The 9,457-nt window shown below is 40.4% G+C and overlaps 1 long non-coding RNA gene across 1 annotated transcript in view; it reads left to right on the forward strand.

Annotated features, from left to right (window-relative positions):
• Positions 1-9,457, forward strand: part of LOC133127274 (uncharacterized) — a 61,416-nt gene that overhangs the window by 20,722 nt on the left and 31,237 nt on the right. The window lies entirely within an intron of this gene.

The raw sequence follows: 9,457 nt of genomic DNA on the forward strand, positions 1-9,457 counted from the left end.
CCAACACTAGCTGGTTGACCAGCCCATACCCAGCTAGACCAGCTTTATGACCAGCTTGACCATGCTGGTTGACCAGCTTATACCCAGCTTTATCATCTTATGACCAGCTTGACTAGCTCCATTTTCAAGCTGGCATAGCTGGATTTTACATCAGGGCTCTGATGTCGATACGTACTCTTGCTTCTCTTGCGGTCTGATCATCCGGGGCCGAAATCCACAACCCCGGCCAGGGCATTACGCTCGAGGAAAGTTGGACCGTTTCCTGTGAGATGAAATTTGTATTTCTGCACCAGCTTCATATCCCTCGGTCTGCTGAGAGCAGGAGGTCAGCAGCGGGATAATAATCGGGAGAAATCTGGCCGGAACGTTCCGGAGATGGGAGAGAGTTGGATGTCCCATGCATTCAGATCAGCGACGGCTGCTGAGGAGGCAGAAGACCTCCCTTTAAACGGATTATTTGTCTAGACTTGTTTCAAATCATTTTCATTGATGATATGATTAAGTTCTCAATACCATCATGTGTATGGGTATGACAATTGAGTATGACAAGAAATAAAACTTTTTATTTTCACACAAAATGGTGAAGAAAGAAGCTGTGTGTTTATTTTCCAATGGATTATTCAGATCATTAGCAAACATGTTAAACATGGAAAATGATTGAAAATGGGTAAAGACCAATTTAACGGGGTGTTTTCAGCATCCTCAGTTTTCAGCTCAGCAGCCACCACTGATTCAGATACACTGTAATGGACACTGAATATCTCACTAAATAACATCATCATGTACTGAAGTACTCTGAGAAAGGCAAAAGAAGCAAAGAGACCTCTTTTGGCTTGAAAGTATGAGAACCCGGCTCATCAAATTGATACAGTTCGACAATTTACAGCCTGATGTGAGACTGGGTCGGCCCTATCGTTCTGCTTTGTCTCCGTTGTAAACGAGCAAGGTAATGGACAGGGAAGACACGGAGGGGAGGATGTGTGGAGTCCTCATGCCGAGTCTAAAAGGATTGTTTCAGTTGATGATGAGCGAGGATGAAATGCACGGTATGTATGAGTGTGGGACCCTTCTGAAAAAATACGTGTTTCATGGTCCTTTTCAGAAGATTACAGCCACTTACGAGTACTTTCCAGAGATTGCCAACCTAGAGTGGTGATTTCATGGCTAGGTGTTTGTATGTTTTTTCTTTGACGTCGGAGTGGGCTTTGACTTCTAGAGAATTATTTTAGTTTTTTGTTTTCTATTGTGACAATGCTTATTTCCTGCTTGAGGAAGTATGCCCGAAATAGGCTGCCTCCCTCAAACCCTTTCCCAATGAGCCATATATAGACCTGCTTATATGTTTAAGGATAATGTTATCGGATTATTTACATCCTCACCGACTTTCTGTCTAATATTTAGTCACCTGACATTTATAACCACATCAGTGCCTTTTTCCAGGGTCAGCATTTCATTTCAGGGGATTAACTATATTATAACCCCCAGAAGAATTGTTATGTGCATACATTTTTGCATGATGATCTAATCTAGTTATACAGAAAACAATGAACTTCAGACTGCCTACAGATATCGAGAAAGCTCCACTGTCCCTTAATATATAGCTACATTGTCATTTCCTGTGCTTCTTTTTCGGTAGTTTGTCATTGAGTAGTTTTGTTCAACTACCAAAATCAAATGACAGGTCACCAAATCCTATTTCATGTGAATTCTTTGTTTTGTTTTGACGGGTGATTCAAGACTCAAATGACTCAAGCCTGGAATTTCTTGGCCAAATGATGGCAGTTCATAGGGATTTTTAATGCAGGTTATTTGCAGTTACTCAATACTGAACACGGCATTGACTTACCTTTATACGTATGTTATAATGTGACTGATTATGTTCAGTCGTCAGGTTGCGGAAAAAAATCTGTTGTGGGCAGTCACACAGTACTTTTTTGGGCTTTTCCCCACAATTTGACCACTTTCTGCGCTTGTATCTTCAATTGACAAGGGAGGCGTTTTCGTTATTGCTGATTCACTTTATGAATTATGCATGCTCTTCTCAGATTACTGTGGGCTGCAGTGTAGCCAGCCCATGCTTACTGTAAGAGAAAAATATCTTCTGACTAATGCCCAGAGAAAATATCTCACACGTGACCCTCTGGGTTGTCAACCTGAATTTCAGCAGGTATGCTCAAGGTATCACTGTCGCTTACTAATTATACAATTAGGGACTAATTATCATCATCAGGGCAACAGTGAGGTAAAAGTGTGGAGGAAGTGAAACATAGATGCACAGACAATGTCAAGATAAGCTGAACTACACTCACCGAGCAATTTGTTAGGTATTTATTTGACTTATTTTTTATTTATTCATTGGTCTTTGGCTGCTGTAGCCTGTCCACCTAGAGGTTTGATGTGTTGTGTGTTCAGAGATGCTCTTCTGCATACCACTGTTGTAATGTGTGGTTATTCGCATTACTGTCGCCTTCCTGACCATTATGGCCATGTATTTAATCTTATATTGAGACTTGAAATCTTACTTCTTTTACTTTTTTGCTAAATGAGATAAATATTGCCACTGAGGTAACAGTTTGACTCATTTCATGATTTACCAATGGAATAAGAACATTTAACTTATCAAGCAAACATTAACTTAAATCAAGGTAATACATTCTACTTGAAATAAAATATCTTTTTTATCAAGTTTTTTTTAGTGTGTTATTTAGTAATGTTATTACAAGACTAAAATGCTTTTTAAGAGAGTCACTTTTTTTGCAGTGAGAGAGAGCAGAAAAGAGGGAGCATGATTTAAATTATTCAACAGCGGAAATATTCTTATTGAAAACGTGTTTCATCCAAACATGAACTTTGTCTTAACAGGTTTATCCATTTGCAAATAGTGTAAGTGAGTGTGACATATGACATGTTTGCAGGGGCAATATTGTTCTCTGTTGGGCTGGCCTCCTGACCCATGCAAAACCAGATGGGGAACTCGTTATTCTGCTATGTAGCATTCAAAATACACCGTGTTATAGTTTATGAAGTTGTGGATGGGCGTTATGCCCAGCACCAGTGCAGGAAAATGAGCTTTGTACATTTTTGGAAAGACATCAATTGTTTTGAGAAAATGTACAGCATGAGCCAGACTGATTTCATCCAGTGCTTTGAGAGTCTGGAAGACAGAATTCACAAAGTCTTCAATAAAACCGAGCAGGTTACGAATGCTTATGGAACAATGCCCAGAGCCCAGACAGCAAAAAAATGTAATATATCACTGTATTAAAACACGCAAGCAACACAAGAGCTCAGTATTGCAACCCTGAGAAAGCACGGTTCAGTCAACCCACTCTCAATTTTCTAACGCCTATTGGGATTTTTACCTTAAATGAAGGAGCCCAGTGAAACATTTTTAGCTTTTCAAGCACTGTAGAACAGGTTGCTCTTGAGTGCATCCACCCCTACATCCGTTATTTGAAAATTCAAACCTGATGCTCTCCGTCAGCTTTAATTGAACCTTTCCCACCTTCTAAAAGAAAAACCGTATTGTGTGTTGCTGGTAAATGGTTTAATCTATTGCCACATTGGGTAATACACTACTCTGAGTCCGATACGTGAGTGGCGTGTCAATGCATATAAACATTGTGCCGCTATTCTCCTCATACGACTGGTGAAGTGGTAATTGAATGATCAACCTGAGATGATCACTGCAATTACGTGAATGATTTCTTGAATCGCGGCTTGAAATAGTGGTGGAGGACTGAAATCACAAGGCAATATTTTCTGCGTGCTCAGTTGAGTCCTACTTCTGACATGCGGAGAAGTTTAATGGCATGCAACGACACATAGTTCTGTTCCTCTCACACACAATTCAAATACAATCTGACAGAGCTAAGCTCTGCTAGCTGATTTGAAGTGCGTGTTTTCTGAAGGCAAATGTTTGTGCTTTCCCCTTTGTGGAATCACACTCATTTTAGGAGCTTTGTGAATTCCCCTGCTGTATTCTTGAGAGGCTTCAAAGAAAAGCCAACCACACAAAGCTTTGACACAAGGATAACAAACAAATTTGCCACTGTGTTGGGATTACAAGAAGCATGGCGATTACATTGCACTGTTTCTGTCTGCCTTGCCATGGGTAGAAATTCTCAATGTATTACACTTGGCCTTTGAAAATGCACTAAAACTAAAAACATTTGTTCTCGTTACCATTTCAGATGCAGAATTTCCGCTCTTGGCAGAAGATATTTTGGAAAAGAGCAGTTTTTTTTCTGTTTAAATAAATGTTTAAATAAATATATTTTTCTTACTCAGTACCTGTGTAGCCTACATACATAATTTAACCATGGCAATTTGGCATGTACTTTAAAAGGAACATTCAAAGTTTATAGGAAACAAACTGCATACTGAATGCATTAATTGTCGAGAATTTAACATACATTCTCGATGGATTGCATAATCCTATTAGTCAGAATCATTATTACTTATGTCATAAGCAATGGCAAATTCCACATTAGGGCAATATGTCGCTTGTAACCGCATATGAACAGAAAGACTACTCAATACAGTTGCAGGCGAAGTTGTGTCTTTATTACATTATAAGCATGACGAGGAGAACAAATGCTCTTCTCGCTCCCCGATGGATGTTTGAGTTGTATATACAGAAAAACCTCTCATTACTAATACCCTCAGGAACTTGAACTATGTCTGACTCAGGCAGGCACACAGGCCTTCCTTCTCAATTAGTAATGAGTGCCGGGCGGAAGCTTCGAGGAAAGGAGCGAGCCAGATCAATTAAGGCAAATGGCCCCCACTAATGCATTTAAACTGATTAAGAATGTGCGTAACTTCAGGGCAGCAATAGCTCTTGTTGTCTGGGTTGTGACCGCTTTTTCTTTAGGGGGGGTGGGGGGAGGTGGTGGATTCTCTCCAAAATGAACAGCATTGGTATACGCTGCCTAATGCAGCATGCGAGCATATTATGGTATTTACACTTTGCATTTTCGTTAGTTAGTATGTCATCTTATAGTATTTACAGCCTTCCACTGACCATGAATCATTTCATTCAAAAAGTGTTGTATTTCACTCTTGTGTGTGTTTCTGTATACACTCTCAGTGACAGTGGAGGTGCATTTTTTTTCCCTCAAGGATCAAATTTCCCAAAGGTACAGTAATGCTCTCTTTTGGTACAAATGACTATGGTTTCCTAGCAAATAAGGTACACATTAGTACACATATTGCTCGTTAGGGGTACACTTGTATGCACCTACAGGGTACCACCCCAGTGACAACCGTTTGTATCTTTTTAGGCACTTTTCTTACCTTTATTTCTGAGAGTGTTTGACCTCGATGGCCAGACATAAGCGCTAACACTCTCACACATACTGTACATACACCCAATGAAAGGTTATCACTTCACAATTTGTATACCTGCCTGTCAACAGCGCTTCAAAAGGCACAGGCTGTTATTGAGAGTGGATTCGGAATTGCATCATTGTCGTCAGAATAATTCTGACTGACATTCTGACGTTCAGCTGTGTTATTACTGGGCTGAAGCAGGAGGCAGATCTGAAGTATGCTCATGTTTAACAGACTCGACTGCCTCTACTACAGTCACCTTTGGGTAATTAGGTTATTAAACTCCTTTATTTTGAATTAACATCAAGAGCCTTGTGAACACAAAGGGGGTGAATCATCAGTAATAGACCGTTCTCCTTCAAAGTGTGGGAGAAAATAGGCTGTGTACAGCCCATTCAGTTCTGTCAATGTGTTCTGTTTATTTAGTACTTAGTAATACAAGCATAACAAAAACAATTACAGGACTGCATCATGTGGCTTTAGATAAGAGGCAAACTTGCTTGCCTATCATTCAACGTCTTATTAAACACAAAGTATACACAAAGGCTCAAAGACACACACACACACACACACACACACACATATATATACACACACACAGACTTTCACACACACAAACAGACACACACACATGCATAGACACACACAGACTCACAAGCATACACACAGACTTTCACACAGACACAAACACACACATGCATGCAGACACACGCAGACTCACAAACACACACATACATACACACACACATATACACACACAGACACACACAAACATACTAGATACACACACACGCATAGACACACAGACACAGGCTCACACATATATACACACACAGGCTTTCACACAGACACACAAACACACTAGACACACACACACGCATAGATACATACAGACTCACGCACACACATATATACACACAGAGACACACACACACCCACATACACATACACATACACACACACAATCACACACACAGACTCACAAACACACACATAAATATGCACTCACATACACACACAGACTCACACACTCACACACACAGACTCACAAACACACACACATAAATATGCACACACATACACACACAGACACATGCACGCACACACACACACGCAGACTCACAAACACACACACATAAATATGCACACACATACAAACACACACACACACAAATGTTTCCTGAAGAGCCAGCGCTCCAGACAGTGGCCAGGCGTAGCCGCGTTTCAGGGAACAATGAGCAGCACGGACGTCTCATCACTTCCTGTTGCTCAGCGCTGCGTGGCAGATGGTCACTACGCAGGCACGCTCCTCTCTGCCAGCTGATCCTGCCTCAGAGAGCCCAGTGAGAGCACAGAGGGGAATGGATTCTCTATCTGCTGTGGGGAGCCTGTCTTTGGGGGGGGGGGGGGGGGGGGCACAGCCACACAAGCCTCTTTGTTGCACCATACACTCTTTAGGGCCGTTGTAACTCAGGAGTAAGGCACAGACTGTGACAATGTCTGTTAGGAAAAGAGCTGACTTCCGTTGCCTTTGTGTTACCGATGGAAGGCAATGGCTTTGTGCTTGTCGGGTGTATTTGGGTATGATATCTCTTAACAGTTTCATCCCCAAATGTTCAATTCAATTTTCTTTGTATAGTGCTTTTTACATTGCGAAGAGCCCACATCTGAAACAAATGTGTTACTGTAACCTTTAAAGTTTTTTACAATCACTTTGACACTAATTTCAGGACCTTGAGGTAATTTTTAAAAACTGTAGAGACAAAACTAAACACTTTTTCAATTGCTTGGATACAATATACAAAAACAAAAAATAATTTGATCACTGAACCAAATCACTTCACAATGGCTCAACTTAACTTTCAAAGTATTAGCATTTCAAAATGAAATACATTACATTTGAAAATACTGTTTTTTCATTTATTACAATGCATCTAACTGCCAATGTATCCAACTACTCAAAATGATAAGTAACTGTAACATTACTCCTAAAGCATAGTTTTATGGAAACGGAATACTTATGACAAAATTCCATGTTTAGATCACAAATGTTTTATGATAAATAGATTGATTGACACCTATTACTTTACCACAAAAACAACTAAACAGTGAATCTATAGGTACCTTTTGTGTGGCCGATCTAAACAAATGTTCCTATAGTATTTCATGAAACATGAGCAATTTGAACCAAGGACTTTGGAAGTGCAAGATATCAAAGATATGAATGCACAATGCATGTTTGCTAACCGTTTTGAGTGTTGTGTCTAAGGTTTTGAAAATTGAGTACTAGCTTGTGAGATTAGGGTCGAAGTGAATGCAAAAAACTAGTTGTCAGTGCACTTACACACCACTGTTAACAGTAATATTAATAATAATAATAATCAGGTGATGATGAACTTCAACACTGTACGAACGAGGAAGTGTGTATAAAAAGTTCAGTTCTTAGTACAATCACATGGCTCTCACAGGTTCATATAAACTTTGCTAAACCTCCTGTTAATCTGCGAGATTTAGCCCATTCGTATTCTAATAATTACACTACTGACAGCTCTCACATGGGGGGAAACAAGGCTCTGACCCTCCGCTAAGCCCCTAGCTAGCCTGGACTTCTCATGCCCTCAAAAGGAGGTAGAGTCGGGGGAGAGGGGAGGACAGGCACACCGCAGAGCCCGAGAGGTCTGGCAACCGTCAGAGGCATAAAGGCGTTTTATCCAAACTGTTTTCTAATTTGCTTTTAACTGTGTATTCGACTTCACAAGTGCATTTCAAACATTAAACAAACAGAGGCCGCAGTGTAAATATTTAGCCCGCCCTGTTTAATAGTGTTCAAAGGCATGTGACAAAATGAATGGAAGACTCCCGTCTTTCTCTAGCGTCCCTGTAAACACTGCATTTTATCTGAGTTTATACAACCGAGAAGCCCGAAGCGAACCGCCGTATCAGGGCACCCGACGCGGAGAATATGGGCAAATTCCATTTTTTAAATTTAATTTAAACTTTACCGCATTCACCCAACTGCAGATTCTCCATGGGAAGATGTACCGCAAGCACAATACTGGAATTCACATTGTTTCCTCTTTACTAGTGATGACTTCATATGAAGTAAGCTTCATAACAAGTCAATGACTTGATGACACAGTGCTAAGCAATACAATGTGGAGCTAATAACCTCAATGATAATACGAAACAATGGGCTGGCGACTTCTGAACTTACCAAATGGAATCATATCCATAAGGCAGGCCTTCTCATTGCACGTGGGGGTAAAAGCACATTTCAGAACTATAATGCCTATTCCTCAAGATAGACTCAGCTGACTCTCCTACTAGACCTCCAGTCATGAGCGCTTGACCTGTTTGAACTTTTTGACACTTAGTCTTGACTCGGGGACAGTACTTGACACGGGAGTTTCCTGCCTGTGAAAACATAAAAGGGGCAACGTCTGGTGTCTCGGGAGGATTTGGTGAATTGTTAGTAGTGTGTCTGTACTGAAATGAGAGAAGAATGAATTGTGAACTGCAGAAGGCCAGATGGGTAGCATCAGAAAATGTAACAATTGAAGTCACGTGTTCTTAAATGGGAATTTTCTGGAGGGAATGTCTTGCCCTAGGTTGAGCATTCTATCTCAGCAGACTTTCGTTTGTCTTACAAGGGAATGTTTACGACCCATTTGAGGTTGGGTGGGTCATATTATATTGAGTTCTCCCCTTGACTCTTATACTGAGGTCAACATTTTTAGCAGTGACAACAGGTGGAGTCTTGTCATTAAGAATGACTAGAGACTTTCTGTTTAAGTATTACAGTTAGCCAATACAAGTGCAGATGAATCTTCCTTGTTACATCATCTTGGGGCAGGTCCATGTTTAAAGACAAGCTGTAATCAAAATTCACTTTCTTCAAGTATGAATCGGAGCCTCATAGTTCAGATGAGTTTTTTGACTGAGTTGGTGCATTTAGAAATTAACATTTTATTCAAAGTGCTCTGTTGCTCTTGCGTCAAAGCCCTACGACTTAGTTCTACGCCTTTTAAAACATCATCACAGACTTATGAATGTGAGCTTTCAATTTGAATTGCAAATGTGCTGGTGCTTTTGGTTCAGTTACAGTAACCTGTTACAAAAAAAA

Source organism: Conger conger, chromosome 4 (assembly GCF_963514075.1).
Source record: "Conger conger chromosome 4, fConCon1.1, whole genome shotgun sequence".
Lineage (NCBI taxonomy): Eukaryota > Metazoa > Chordata > Actinopteri > Anguilliformes > Congridae > Conger > Conger conger.